The sequence below is a fragment of the Saccopteryx bilineata genome, chromosome 2, assembly GCF_036850765.1.
Source record: "Saccopteryx bilineata isolate mSacBil1 chromosome 2, mSacBil1_pri_phased_curated, whole genome shotgun sequence".
In the NCBI taxonomy this organism is placed as follows: domain Eukaryota; kingdom Metazoa; phylum Chordata; class Mammalia; order Chiroptera; family Emballonuridae; genus Saccopteryx; species Saccopteryx bilineata.
Genome location: NC_089491.1, coordinates 312,767,929 through 312,783,477, shown reverse-complemented (window position 1 = coordinate 312,783,477; position 15,549 = coordinate 312,767,929).

Sequence of the window (15,549 nt, the reverse complement as noted above, 5' to 3'; positions counted from 1 at the left end):
CCTTTGGGTTCAAGCCAGCAACCTTTGGCTCAAACCAATAACCATGGAGTCATATCTATGATCCCACACTCAAGCCAGCTACTCACGCTCAAGCCGTTGAACCCACTCTCAAGCCAGATAAGGTTGCACTCAAGCCGGAGACCTTGGGGTTTCAAATGTGGGTCCTCTGTGTCCCAGTCTGACGCTCTATCCACTGCGCCACCCCTGGATCAGGCTACTTTGTTCATTTTTAAATGGTGAGTTTATAGTATGATAATTTTATCTCAATAAAGCTGATATTTTCTATAGTCTTAGGTACACCGGCCACCAAGATCTGATGATAGTGTACCGATCCCATTCACAAGACCACAATAGGTTTTTCAACATAAAGTTAAAACACTGAAAATGCATTTCCAAATTCTGCCACTTCGTCTCCTAGGAGAACATTACTTCCTATTTTACAATCATTGGTCAAAATCAAAGGCAGCCTGGCTATGTCATGGCTCAGGGGATAGAGCATTGGGACATTGAGAAGAGAGGTTCAAAACCCTAGGGTCGCTGGCTTGAGTGTGGGATCATAGACATGACCCAATGATCGCTAGCTAGAGGCCAAAAGTCACTGGCTTGAAACCCAAGGACACTGGCTTGAGTCCAGGGTTACTGATTTGAGCCCAAGTTCGCTGGTTTGAGCAAGGGGTCACTCACTCTGCTGGAACCCCCAAGTAAGGCACAGACGAGAAAACAATCAATGAGCAACTAAGGTGCTGCAACTATTAGTAGCTGCTTCTCATCTCACTCCCTTCCTGTCTATCTGTCCCTATCTTCTGTCCCCTTCTCTCTCACTAAAAAAAAAAAAAAAAAAAAAAAAAAAAAAATCAAAGGCATAGTAAATTAAATTAAATTATTAATGAAGGTAACAACATTAAGATTAATATTACACATTCTCTATAGAAATATTTCAGTTACTATTTTAAGTTATTTTCTTAAGATTTTATTTATTCATTTTTACAGAGAGGAGAGAAAGGCAGGAGGGAGGGAGAAAAGAAGGGAGGGAGGAGCCATTGTTTCTAGTCTGTGCCTTGACCAGGCAAGTCCCAGGTTTCCAACCAGTGACCTGAGCAATCCAGGTTGACGCCCTATTGACTGTGCCACCACAGGTCAGGCCTATTTTTAGTTATTAAAACTGAATAAAATTAAGGCCCTGGTCGGTTGGCTAAGTGGTAGAGCGTCCGCCTGGCGTGCGGGAGTCCCAGGATCGATTCCAGGCCAGGACACACAGGAGAAGCACCCATCTGCTTCTCCACCCCTCCCCCTCTCCTTCCTCTCTGTCTCTCTCTTCCCCTCCCACAGCCAAGGCTCCATTGGAGCAGCGTTTGCCCAGGCGCTGAGGATGGCTCTGTGGCCTCTGCCTCAGGCGCTAGAATGGCTCTGATTGCGGCAGAGCGATGCCCCAAGATGGACAGAGCATTGTCCTCCGGTGGGCATGCCGGGTGGATCCCGGTCGGGCGCATGCGGGGGAGTTTGTCTGACTGCCTCCCCTTTCCGACTTCAGAGAAATACAAAAATAATAATAATAAAAAAATAAAAAATAAAAAAAACTGAATAAAATTAGCAAGTTGTATCACAGGTTATTGCTTGTAACTACTTACTGAAGATTGTTAAAAATCAGAGTGTCTCAGAAATAACAACACTGAACCTAATATTTATGCTTTGTGACATTCAAACCTATTTTATCTAAAACTTACGCAGTGTAGCCACTTTTGTGAAGACAGGAGTCATGCTCTCTTCCATTGTTGTTTCTGCTCCAAAAGCTCATTAATAGAAACTTCCAGATGGGTCTCTAACCACTCACTTTTTATACCGCATATGCTGAGGATGGTGTTCTAGAGACAGAAATAGAAATTTTACTTTGCACTTCTCTACTGAAAAAGAAAGCTTTATAGCATTTCTAAGCTGCATTGTGCACTGGAACTTCCCGTGATGCTGTTCTGTACCTGCAATGTCCCGTACAGCCACCATTAGACAGATATGCCACCGAATGCTAAGAGTGGCTACTGCTTCATGACTGTAGGTTGTGAGTTTAATTTTGCCTTTTATTGTTTACTTCATAAGAGATTCTGTAAGAGATTTTAGACACTACAAGTGAAATGTGTAACTTTTAACGTTCCCAGACTTGGTGACATCCATGCTTTAATGATACCTAATTCTTTTTCATCAGAAAGTCACAATGAAATTCACAGAGAAATTCTTGCAAAGAAATGTGGGAAATAATTTAAAACCAAAACACATTTCTGATACTTTGAGAGAATATCTTCTGTGTGTGTGTGTACATCCAAAGCAATAAACTCGTCCACATGCACTAGTTAGTATAAACATGGCAAGCTGGCTTTAAATTAGCTATCTTTATTTCTGTGTACCTTTCCCACCATTATGTAATATTTGATACATCAAAAATATGTAATATACTGTTATGTATATGCTAGTATATTTGACCTATTTCTAAATTTTGAAGCAAAATAATGAGTGTCAGAGAACCCCTCTAATCAACAGAAGCCCCAGTTGAACACCTCCAGTACTATTAACCCTCCTTCCATGCCCCTTCCTGTTCCATCCCCAGCCCACTTCCAAGACATAATCACAATCTGGGCTTATACCTTTACTTTCCTTTTAAAAACAGTTTTACCTCATATGTAGGCATATTGAAACAGTACAGGTTGATTTTGCTTGCTTTTGAGCTTTATAAAAATCTATCTAGTCTTTCACAAACTTCTTTTTTCTTTTTTGGAGGAGAAGAGAGAGAGAGAGAGCCAGAAAAGGAGAAAGATGAGAAACATCAAGCCATAGTTGCGGCACTTTAGTTGTTCATTGATTGATTTCTCATATGTGCCTTGACTCGGGGGGCTCCAGTTAATCTAGTGACACCTTGCTCAAACCATCGAGGTTGGGCTCAAGCCAGTGACCTTGGGCTTCTAGCCAGCGACCTTTGGCCTCAAGACAGATTGTTCTCTTCAGCCAGAGACCCTGCACTGAAGCTGATAAGCCCATGCTCAAGCTGGTGATTCCAAGTTACAAACCTGGGACCTCAGTATTTCAGGTTGACACTCAATCCACTGAGACACCACCCATCAGGCACGCACTGATAAATTATTTTCACTGAACGCTTCATTTCTAAGATTCATTCATGTTGTTGGGTGAGATACTTAGTACAAAGTTATGTCATTTTAAAATATTACTTCATGGAATTTTTTTTTTCTTTCTGTATTTTTCTGAAGCTGGAAGCGGGGAGAGACAGTCAGACTCCCGCATGCGCCCGACCGGGATCCACCCGGCACGCCCACCAGGGGGCGACACTCTGCCCATCAGGGGGCGATGCTCTGCCCCTCCGGGGTGTCGCTCTGCTGCGACCAGAGCCACTCTAGCGCCTGGGGCAGAGGCCAAGGAGCCATCGCCAGAGCCCGGGCCATCCTCGCTCCAATGGAGCCTTGGCTGCGGGAGGGGAAGAGAGAGACAGAGAAGAAGGAGGGGGGGGGGAGAAGCAAATGGGCGCTTCTCCTATGTGCCCTGGCTAGGAATCTAACTCGGGTCCCCCGCATGCCAGGCCGATGCTCTACCGCTGAGCTAACCGGCCAGGGCACTTCATGGAATTTTTTAGTCCATCTCTTAGCAGTAGCATATTAAGGAGGAGGGAAGAAAAACGGAAGTAGGCTGCCGTAAGGACCACCACCTACCTCTAGAGTAGGGGTTGGGAACATGTGGCTCGTGAGTCGGATGTGGCTCTTTTGATGACTGCATATGGCTCGTAGACAAATCTTTAATAAAAAAATTTATAACGTTAAAAATATAAAACATTGGCCCTGGCCGGTTGGCTCAGCGATAGAGCGTCGGCCTGGCGTGCGGGGGACCCGGGTTTGATTCCCAGCCAGGGCACATAGGAGAGGCGCTCATTTGCTTCTCCACCCCCCACTCCTTCCTTTCTGTCTCTCTCTTAACCCTCCCGCAGCCAAGGCTCCATTGGAGCAAAGATGGCCCGGGCGCTGGGGATGGCTCCTTGGCCTCTACCCCAGGCGCTAGAGTGGCTCTGGTCGTGGCAGAGCAATGCCCCGGAGGGGCAGAGCATCGCCCCCTGGTGGGCAGAGCTTCGCCCCTGGTGGGCGTGCCAGGTGGATCCTGGTCGGGCGCATGCGGGAGTCTGTCTGACTGTCTCTCCCCGTTTCCAGCTTCAGAAAAATACAAAAAATATATATATATATTTTATATATATGTTTTATATATATATATTTTTATATATATATATAAAACATTCCCATGTATTACAACCCATTCATTTCCTATTGCTCATGTTCATGGTTGCAGGTGGCTGAAGCCAATCACAGCTGTCCTTCGGGACAACACCAAATTTTTATTGGATAATGCATAACATAAACGGGTCATTGTATGGCTCTCACATAATTACATTTTAAAATATGTGGCGTTCATGGCTCTCTCACCCAGAAAGGTTCCCGTCCCCTGCTCTAGAGCATTAGTGTAAAAATGGAAGCTACAAAGCAAAAATCTCAAAAGAGTTTAGAACAAGCAATGAACACACTGCAGTATCTTGTCCTCTTTAAAGAGTCTCCCTGGTCCCTTCTCTGCGTGTGTAACAGTGGCAGAGACCTTTGTAATATGCACACGTTGATTATGTGAGGAAGAATATTATCACAGGCATCATCACCTTGGGAAACAATGATTATCTATGCAAATTTAAAATAGTCATATAGAGAAAACATATATGAGTAATGTGGGGGAAGAAACCTAATATTTATCTATTCCTTACTATTATTATGATTGAGTACAAGAAGTCTACCTCTCCTTTTTAAATTACTATTTGCTGTTTGGAAAATAAAAGACATTTTAATTTCTCATGATGGCTGCTTATGGAGAAGAGGGCTTGAAACTACAGTTTTATATTACAACACACTTGGAGATGTAAAACGTAACTGTATAAATCATTTACTGTCACCTGCGTGGCATTAGGTAGGGTAGCTACAGTATACCCCAAAAGCCTATCCTGCAATGTCAGCAGGCAGGCTCCTTCCTGGCCCTACTGAAGCCAGGTCTGCTTTTACTAGCAACGTTGGAATTGTATCAGTGCGGGATTTGCAGCATGTTCAGTGTGAAACAGGCTCCCAGGGTACGGCTGTCACTTGGAGGTCATCCTGGCTATAAGGCCAGCGGCCAATGCCCTGGCTATGCAGGTTCTTCATTGGATTCCGGCAGACGGTAAAGGAATTGTGGAGACAGAAAATGGTGGGCCGTCCGGTTTATTTAAGCCTCCTAAGGGAGGAGGGGAGGGGGGAGAAAACAGGCTGGGACCACTGCTTCCCTTTCTCCTCACAGGCCCCCCCCACCAGTCTCAGCAGGGCTCCCAAGCCCCTCAGCGCTCTCTCGCTCTCGCTCTCGCTCTCGCTCTCGCTCTCTCTCTCTCTCCCCTTCCCTCCCTCCCTCCCTCTGGACTCTCCAGCCAAAACAGGCTGGGAGAATATACCCGTTCTCCAGCAAACAACAGCCCTTACCTAGGGCAGCAGACAGTCCACAATTTGCAACCTGCGCCCTGAGGGCAAGCCCCCGCAGCCTTCCACAGACCACACACACCTGGCCGTGCCCCGTGCCAATGCAAGATACAAGTGAGCAAACCTAACTCACTTGTTTTACATTTGCAACACGTTGGTTTGCCCAACACTGGGGTACAGAAGTTAGGAAGGGCGGGGGTCAGCTCGCTAAGAGAGCCCTGCACGGCCCCTCATCAACCACACTCACAGGGTGGGATTGTGGTCAGGCCTCAGGGTGCACAGCAGTGCCCCTGCTGCTCCTCCTGCGAGTCCTACCCTCCGCCAGTGGGCCAGTGCAGGGGGCACAACAGTGTGAGCTCCCTGGCGGAGGCGGAGACCAGAGGCTGCATTCCGGCTATAGAAACTGCTTCGGGGCACCACCTAGTGCCAGTCCACAGTCCTGCCCCGCAGGAGCCACAGCTTTTTCGGGGTCCGCTGCCGTTGCCAGGGCAACCCTCTGGCCCTTTGCCAATTGTTGCCCACCCTTGGAGGGGCGGGCTCCACCCCTCCTCCCTCCTGGTCTGTGGAACCCTTGTCTGAGCTCAGATTCTCTTTGTTCCTCAGCCATTTCAGGCCCCTGGCAAAGGGCAGCAGCACCTGAGTGAGGAAGGTTGGGCAGGCCCCCTCATCCCTGAGAAGAAAGAAATGAAAAGAATACAAGGGAAAGGGGCTAGCAGGAGTAACCAAGTCAGCCAGTAATAAATGAACTATATCCCAGAGTTAAAATACAAAGCAAGGATCTGTATGTAACTATAGCCAGTGATCTAGAAACCCCTTCTCCCTTGTTTACCCCACCGGAAGCTTTTCCTCCCTTCTCCTTGAGTCCTGGGAAACCTTAATCAAAGAAATCATATGCACATTGCTTAGATATTGTAAAGGTATATAACCTATAAGAAAGTCAACTTCCGGGAGCCCGTGTTTTGGAGCTACAAGTCTCACGTGCTCCACTGGCTTTAATAAATCTTACTTCTTTCATCAATCTGTCTGGGCATCTTTGTCCTCCTTTGATTCCTGCAATATGAGCACCTCTTGGAGGGTGTGGGACCAGGCAGGTGATGTGTGGGAGCGCGGCCCCTCACTGGAGGGCAGGAGCACAGGCTAGCTGTTCTCCCCACCATTTCAATATAGGTTGGAGTTTAGGCAAGGGATGAGTTGGTAGTGGGAACTCAGGGCCTTATAATCACAAAGTAGCATCTGTGTAATAAGCGCACTGATTTTATAGAGAGCACTATTTTATTTTGGGTGGCTGGTAGAGAAAGGAGATTATGGCAAGCAACCTCCTAATGCCACCATGCCTCTTTTTGTCCATGCAGCCACCATGGGAAAAGGCCACAGACAAGGTACCTTATAACACACAAAATTTATTGCTCACAGTTGGGGGGAGGGTGACTGAGAAGCTAAGCCAAGATGCAGTCTGGTGAAAGCCCTCTTCCTCCAGAGTCAGAGCCTTCTTACTGTGTGTCCTCACGAAGTGGAAGGGGTTAGGGAGCTCTGTGGGGGCTCTCTTTAAAAGAACACTAATCACCTCCGTAAGGGCTCCACTCACATGTCCTAATGACCTCCCAAATACTCCACCTCCTGATAACATCATATTGGGCATTAGGATTTCAACATGTGAAATTCTGCAGACACAAACAATGAAACCACAAAAATTCCTTAATCCTCTAACCTCAGTTTCCCTATCCATAGCATGTATGCAATATATTGCAGTCCTCATGGGGTGGTGTAAGAATTAAAGAAAATGTTAGTATAACACATGCAAATACCTTGTTTGGTACAGTGCCTGGTACACAGTAGAGCACTCAGTAAGTTTAGCACTTCATGCCTCTCCTCAACACTATAAATCAGTGGTGGTCAACCTGGTCCCTACAGCCCACTAGTGGGTGTTCCAGCTTTCATGGTGGGTGGTAGTGGAACAACCAAAGTATAAATAAAAGATTTAGACCCTGGCCGGTTGGCTCAGCAGTAGAGCGACGGCCTGGCGTGCCGGAGTCCCGGGTTTGATTCCCAGTCAGGGCACATAGGAGAAGCGCCCATCTGCTACTCCACCCTTCCCCTCTCCTTCCTCTCTGTGTCTCTCTTCCCCTCCCTCCCGCAGCCAAGGCTCCATTGTAGCAAAGATGGCCCGGGTGCTGAAAATGGCTCTGTGGCCTCTGCCTCAGGCGCTAGAATGGCTCTGGATGCAACAGAGCGACGCCCCCTGTTGGGCATGCCAGGTGGATCCCGGTCGGGCGCATGCGGGAGTTTGTCTGACTGCCTCCCCGTTTCCAGGTTTGGAAAAATGAAAAAAAAAAAAAAAAGATTTAACTATAGTAAGTTGTTTCATAAAGATTTATTCTGCCAAACTTAGTGAAAATCTTCGACATAAAGTACTTGGTAAGTAATTACTGTTATATGCTTTAACTTGCTGTAACTCTGCTTTATAAATTTTATAAAGTAAAGTTACTTTCCTACTTTATAAATCACCATTACTGTGGAATCAGTGAGCAGTTAGAAAATTTTAACTACTAAGAGAGATAGAAAAGTGAGCGGTAGGTATAAAAAGGTTGACTGCCCTGCTATAAATGACTCCCTAATGGTTACTGAAGAAAATACAAGGCCTCAAGGTCTATCTAGACACAAGCTATCTTTCCAGCTTTATGCCTTCCAACGTTCATCCAGAGAGTCTATCCATTGTTTACTAACTGTTCCATCTGCCCCCGGGGTCAACGTGGCTCAACCTTCAGTCTCCTGGGTCTCTCTCCAGCATCACCTGTTCAGAGAGGCTTTTCCTGTTTGCCTTCCATCAAACAACACACTCTCCTTCATTCACTTGCTGCCACTTTATAACCCCTTTACCACTTTATTTTTCTCCACAGCACTCCATAGATATATAGATTTAGATAGATTGTATGTCTCTTCACTAGAAAGGAAACTCCCTGAACACAAAGATTTTGTATTGTGCCTAGGTGAACACTCATTCTGAGTTCCTAGAACAGTATTTAGCATATTGAGGTGCTCAATAAATATTTGTGGAATTGATGTTTACACAGAATTGCTTTGCTTATGACGTTTCCACAATATAATATGCCTTGTCCACCCTCCAAAATTCTACTCATTCTTCCAAGCTTAAACATACTGCAACAGTCCTAATTCCCCCAAGAAAACTCCCTGCTTTAGCAACTGTTATGTGATTATAATCTGATTTACCTTCCAATTTAGTACACAGTATCAGAGATTTTTTATTTATCTTATTTTTCAATTCTACCCCTAGTGGTAAAATCCTTAGAGACAGGGCCTCTGCCTCAACCTTTTATCATATACCGTGTCCCCTCACCAACTCATCTTTTTTGCACATGCCAAGCCGAACTCCCTGCCCCCACCACCTACCTAATAGTACCACATTGCCACCAAAGGGACATAATTTAAAAGAGGAAGGTACTTTTTTTTGCTTAACTATTTGAAAGGAAGAATATTTCAGAGAAAAAAAAAAGAAACAATTGTAGGTTGTGTAAAATGGTACAGCTACAGATATATATTTTTTTAATTAATTATTTTATTTTATTTTAATTTTTTTACAGAGACAGAGTCAGAGAGAGGGATAGAGAGGGATAGACAGACAGGAACGGAGAGAGATGAGAAGCATCAATCATCAGTTTTTCCTTGCAACACTGTAGTTGTTCATTGATTGCTTTCTCATATGTGCCTTGACTGTGGGGCTACAGCAGACCGAGTAAACCCTTGCATGAGCCAGCGACTTTTGGGTCCAAGCTGGTGAGCTTTGCTCAAACCAGATGAGCCTGCACTCAAGCTGGCGACCTCGAGGTCTCGAACCTGGCATCCCAGTCCGACGCTCTATCCACTGCGCCACCGCCTGGTCAGGCTAGCTACAGATATTTTTAAAGTAGATGTAAAACATGGCCCTGGTGGGTGTCTCAGTGGCTACAGCATCGGCCCAGCATATGGAAGACCCAGGTATGATTCATGGTCAGGACACACAGGAGAAGTGACCATCTGCTTCCTCCCACCATCTCTCTATCTACCCCTACCACAGCTAGTGGTTTGATCAGTTTAGGTTGGCCCTGGGCACTGAGGATGGCTCTCCCTTGGAGTTCATCAGCCTTGGGCCTCCTCAAAAAACGGCTCCAGACAGGCTTGCCAGGCGGTTCCTGGTCAGGACACATGCAGGAGTCTGCCTCACTATCTCCCCTCCTTTCACCTAACAAAAAATATATATAGATATACAGCAACCATACTTCAGAAGGGTTGAAAGGGATTAACTGTTTCCATGAAATTCCATTAGTATGATTACATTTTGAAATTATTAGTCAGCAAGATATTAGTACATTCTTCCTCTCCCTCTCAAAAAATCAATTCAAACAAATTTAAAACAGTAAAAAAAGAAAAGAAACCCAAGGTGCCTGGCTAGCTGACACCTCTAGCTTCAATGTGTTCTTTCTGGTGTCACTGACTCTGTCCTGTCACCGATGATGTAACAATGATCAGGAGTTTATATACTGCTGCCTGGGACGACTGTTCTCAGTACTTTTATGGAGTACATTGACCACAGTCAGGGCATTTCTGCTCTGTCTCTGATCGTATTTTTGGCTAGAGTGTTTGTTGTTGTTCTGATTGAGAAGGAAAGATGTCCTTTCATGGACTATTTCCAATATATTTTTTGTTTGTCTGCCTGTTGATGGGAAGTTTGGGCACTTGTGAGAGAACTCGTCCAACCTGGGCCAGGATTGGATGGGAGATTTTACCGGAAGAAGCGCTTTATCTAAAAGTTAATCGTCCTCCATCTCACTGTCTACCTTACCCTATGAACAATCTATGCTTCAGTTTTGCGAACATGAATATATTTCAGGCTTCTTTATATCTCATATATATTATGGGAGAAGCTGTCTTTTTTATTCTGCTTGGTCTATCTGTGTATTACCTGTGGAAAAAATGGAAGAAACACAAGAAAAAGGTAAGCTCGTGATGCAGATAGTAATACTTATAGGAAAATTGCTTTAAAACATAAGATTAGGAGCTACTTTGAGGGAAAGTACCCCATCTTACTCCTCTTTGTAACCTCCCCCATCCCAGCCATTCGCCCCCAGCATCCAGCACAGTGTCTTGCACACACTAGGTGCTCAACAAATGAGTATTAGTTTAAAAGGCCCTAAAGTAATCTAGTGCAACCCCCTATTTCAAGTGACAAAACACATCAAGAAAGTAGCTATAATGAATAGGCTGTACAGGAAATGACGTGTGGGTCTGGGGTGGGAGGTAAGTCATCTGACCTTTCTCAGCTGCCTAACCCATAAAATGACACATCTGGACCAAAATTGCTGATAGATTCCTTGTGCATCTATGTAGGAGGGATAAGGATGTAAAAGTTGGCGTGTATTTTTCTAAGTGAACTGTAAACTAATGTCTAATACTAGGATAACTTTCAGGGAAATGGCACTCTTAAACAAATATACCACTTTGCCAACAGCATCTTGTTTTGAGGCGACTCTTTTTGTTTCTAGACAGAGAAACAGGAAGTGTGTGTGTGTGGGAGGTGAGAAGCATCAACTTATAGTTGCTTCACTTTTAATTGTTTATTGATTGCTTTCTCATGTGCCTTGACTGGAGGTTCAAGCCAAGCCAGTGATCCCTTGTTCAAGCCAATGACTTTGGCTTCAAGCCAGAATCACATTGATGACCCTGTGCTTAATCTGGCAACCCTGAGCTCAAGCCAACAAGCCTGCACTCTAGCTGGCAAACTTGGGGTTTCAGACCAGAGTCCTCGGCATCCTTGGCAGACACTCCATCTACTACACCACCATCTGTCAGCTGTGAGGCAATCATCAAAGCTCTTTGACCTTTATGATAATCAAGTTGTTATAAAATGACTGAATTTTATTGCATTTTCCTTCAGGCTGTTTAGAAAAGGGAAATATTTTGCTAATATTCAAATAATTTCTTCTAGCAGAATGCTCTAACCATAAAAGCACATTTTAAGTGTTGGTTAATAGTGAAAATGATTACTATCACCTTTCACATGTACATACACAATAGAGCACTTCTTCTGCCCTTGTACCTGTTTTTTCTTAAAAAAAAAAAAGATTTGTTGATTTGAGGGAGAGACAGAGAGGGATAAAGAAAGATGGGGTGGGGTGTGTTGGGGAAGGGAAAGGAGCAGGAAGCATGAACTCATGGTTGCTTCTGGTATATGCCTTAAATGGCCAAGACCAGAGTCCTGAAACGGGGACCTCCACCTTCCAAGTCAATACTCTCGCCTCTGCACCACCACAGGCCAGGCTCTTGTACCTATGTTTTGTAGTAAGCTTTCTTTTCTATAACTAAGTAATGTATGGTATTTGGAGTTTAAGTGTAGATATTCAGAAAACTTCATTTGAACTACAGTAAGAGAAAATGTATATTATCATTGGCTTCCCCCTTTCAGGTGAAAAAGGAGACCTCAGATGGTAATAAACAGTCCATCACTGAAATTAGAGACCTACTCTACAGACTATTGGCCACAACATCTATGATGACAGACTCCTTGAATTGTGCATCCCACAATTTTACGGCCAACAGAGTCAAGCACCAGAAACGATGCAGAAAAAGGAAGACAGAGCATGCCATACACATTCCTAACCGAAAGCAGCTCAACCCAACCTGGAGACCACACAAAAAGCCTATTGAGAGCCCTGGCTGGTTGAGTCAGTGGTAGAGCGTTGTCTCGGCGTCTTGGGGCCAGGGCACACAGGAGAAGCGCCCATCAGCTTCTCCACTCCTCCTGCTTCACAGGCACTGAGGATGGCTCCACAGCCTCTGGCTCAGGCACTAAAAATTGTGTCTGGTTGCAACAGAGCAACGGCCCTAGGTGGGCAGAACATCTCCCCCTAGTGTGCTTGCTGGGTGTTTCCTGGTAGGGTGCATGCAGGAGTCTGTTTCTCTGCCTTGCTTCCTCTCACTAAAATAAAAAAAATTTTTTTTTTAATTTTAAAGAAATCTATTGAGAGAATTCAAATAAAGAATAAAATGGTTCTTTGTGACTTGAACTAAATAGGTGAACATTAGGGAAAGGAAGTCGATGAAACTCTGTATTCATAAGCCCCAATCTGTTTCTTTTCACAAAAGTTACAGCAAAATCTGTCCCTGGATTGGGTTTGATAAGAAATATCAGTCCTTCAAAAGTAGGATTTAAATTATATATTGTGAATTTAATCTAGACTGAATATTCACTGTTACTTGTTTCTTTTTATTTACAGATCTAAAATTAAAGGTAGTAACAGAAATATAGCCCAATAAAAAATTTAGTACAAGTGGACAATTACCTATATCCACAAAGGACTACTCATCTTTTCTTTCCAAACGTGCTTCCTTCCCTCAATTTCCTTATTCCTGTTCATTGTCCAATCCCTTCTCATTTTACTGGTAAGCAAGGTCATTACTGCTACCAGCTGAATCTTCCTAAATGACATTTTCTTCCTCCTCCTTTGTAGCTAGAGCGCAGAGCGCATTCCTAGCAGCTGTGGCTGATGCAATGCTGTGAGAACACTCCAGCCCCTGAAACCCTCCTAGGCACACCCAGGAGGGAGCTTGCCCGCTGTGGGGAGGTAACTCAGCGCCAACCCGGCAGCTCCCTGACCTTTTCAGCCATTGTCTTTGAAGAACATGCTGTAACACCCTATAGGCTGAACCTCTGTATATAAGCTAGCTTACTTCCTGAATAAATCGGATCTGCGTCACTGAACCTGATCTCCGGAGTTGGGTCTTTGCATCTCCATTGTCCTCACCCCTGGCAGGCCTTGTCCACACTCCTTTTCTACATAAAAATTCCCACTGGCTTCCAGTGGCTACACAGATGAGATGAAAACCATAGGCTGGCATTTAAGGCCATAACCTGCCTGTAATAACAGCAGCAGCATTTTGCAAGTGCTGACCACACATCAAGTATTGCACTCAAGTGCTCTGTATCATCTAATTGTCACAACAAACCCCAAGGTACGAACTATCATTGGCCTCTTTCAGGAAAATGAAACTGAGGTATAAAGAATTTAAGTACCTTGTTGAAAGTCACATAGGTTTCAAGTACGGACATACCAAACCTTAATGGCCTGTACACCAGGATCTGCTGGTTCGATGTAGCAAAATGGGAGAACTCTGTTATGAGCCATGAAGAAATTACAAAGGTGCCCTTCATAATACTGTCTCCCTGACACTCAAGGGATAATAGACTTCTACTTTACGCAGCCAGATGCTGGTTTCCCAGGGAGTTAACTGGAGGTCCATCTCCAGCCTCCTACCCCACGGTGCCATCAAGGACACCCATCAATGGTGGGGGGCCTGTACAGTCCAGAGCCATGTCCAGTGAAGTCGTTGGCCTTTAAGGAGGGCCGTTAGGGCAGGCAAAAGTACGTTGCCATGCCGTCAATAGCCCGGCTTGAGCAAAGTGTACGTGGTGCGTATCTGCAACTGAATGGGAGCAGCTGCCCTGTACAGGAGGGCCTCCACCAGAGCTGGGCTCCCTGCCCCTCCCTTCTAAGTCTCTCATTTAAATTCTGGAGTACTGCCTGACCAGGCAGTGTCGCAATGGATAGAGCGTCGAACTGGGAGGCAGAGGACCCAGGTCTCCAGCTTGAGCGCTGGCTCATCTAGTTTGAGCAAGAGCCCACCAGCTTGAACCCAAGGTTGCTGGCTCAAGCAAGGGGTTACTCGGTCTGCTGAAGGCTCACGGTCAAGGCACATATGAGAAAGCAATCAATGAACAACTAAGGTGTTGAAATGGGCAATGAAAAATTAATGATCGATGTTCTCATCTCTCTCCGTTTCTGTCTGTCCCTGTTGATCCCTCTCTCTGACTCACTCTCTGTCTCTGTAAAAAATAAAAAATAAATAAAAGAATCTTACATTCATTAAAAAAAAAATTTGGACTACTATGTATGTGTATGCATTATATAACCTAAAAAAGACTTCAAAATCTTTTTGTATTTCAATATAGAAAATCATCCTCCCCTCAAGAATGTTAATAATGGATTACTTTAATTAGCCAGTACTTAACTTCATTACTAGTAATTCTTTTTTGGGGGGAGGGGACCTCCAGTTAAAATATATTTAGCAATATTTTATTTCATTTAGTACTTCAAAATGATCTGACAAAAAGCTACTGTCTCTAAATAACATTTGAGGTTACCTGCCTGGGGCCATTATATGACTTCTCAGGTCTTTTTCAAGTTTAAAATAGTATTAAAAATACAAAATTGAGAGTGAGCTGTGTGCGACGCCTGTGGCCGAGGCCAGGCGGGTCCACATAGCACTTGTGCTGACGGTAAAGAACCTGCGGAGCTGGAAAGCGGGCCATTCCCTTTAATAGAATCTCACAGCTGCAGACCAACACACAGGAGCGGAGAACCACTTCTCAGGCAAAGAAACACAAAATGGCCCCTCACAGTGGCGGGCAGGCAATCCATCACTGCAGTCCCCCTGAGCGCAAGCACCCATAGCCTTACACAGACCCTACACACGTGGTGCTGCTACTCTCTCATGTTCCCATCAGGCGAACTGCTTGCAGCTGGTAAACCAGCGAGCAAGCCTAACAAGCTGCTTCCCCACTGTGTCCTTATAGAAGTGAGCTAAATCTGAGTGAACACATTGATAGAATGGTACCATATTATTTAAAAAGATAACATAATTGTTCACTTAAAAGTCAGGGTAGCCTGACCAGGCGGTGGCGCAGTGGATAGAGCTTTGAACTGGAATGTGGAGGACCCCAGTTCGAGACCCTGAGGTCGCCAGCTTGAGCGCAGGCTCATCTGGTTTGAGCAAAAGCTCATCAGCTTGGACCCAAGGTGGCTGGCTCAAGCAAGGGGTTACTCGGTCTACTGAAGGCCCGCGGTCAAGGCACATATGAGAAAGCAATCTATGAACAACTAAGGTGTTGCAACAAAAAACTGATGATTGATGCTTCTCATCTCTCCATTCCTGTCTGTCTGTCTCTATCTATCCCTCTCTCTCTGACTCT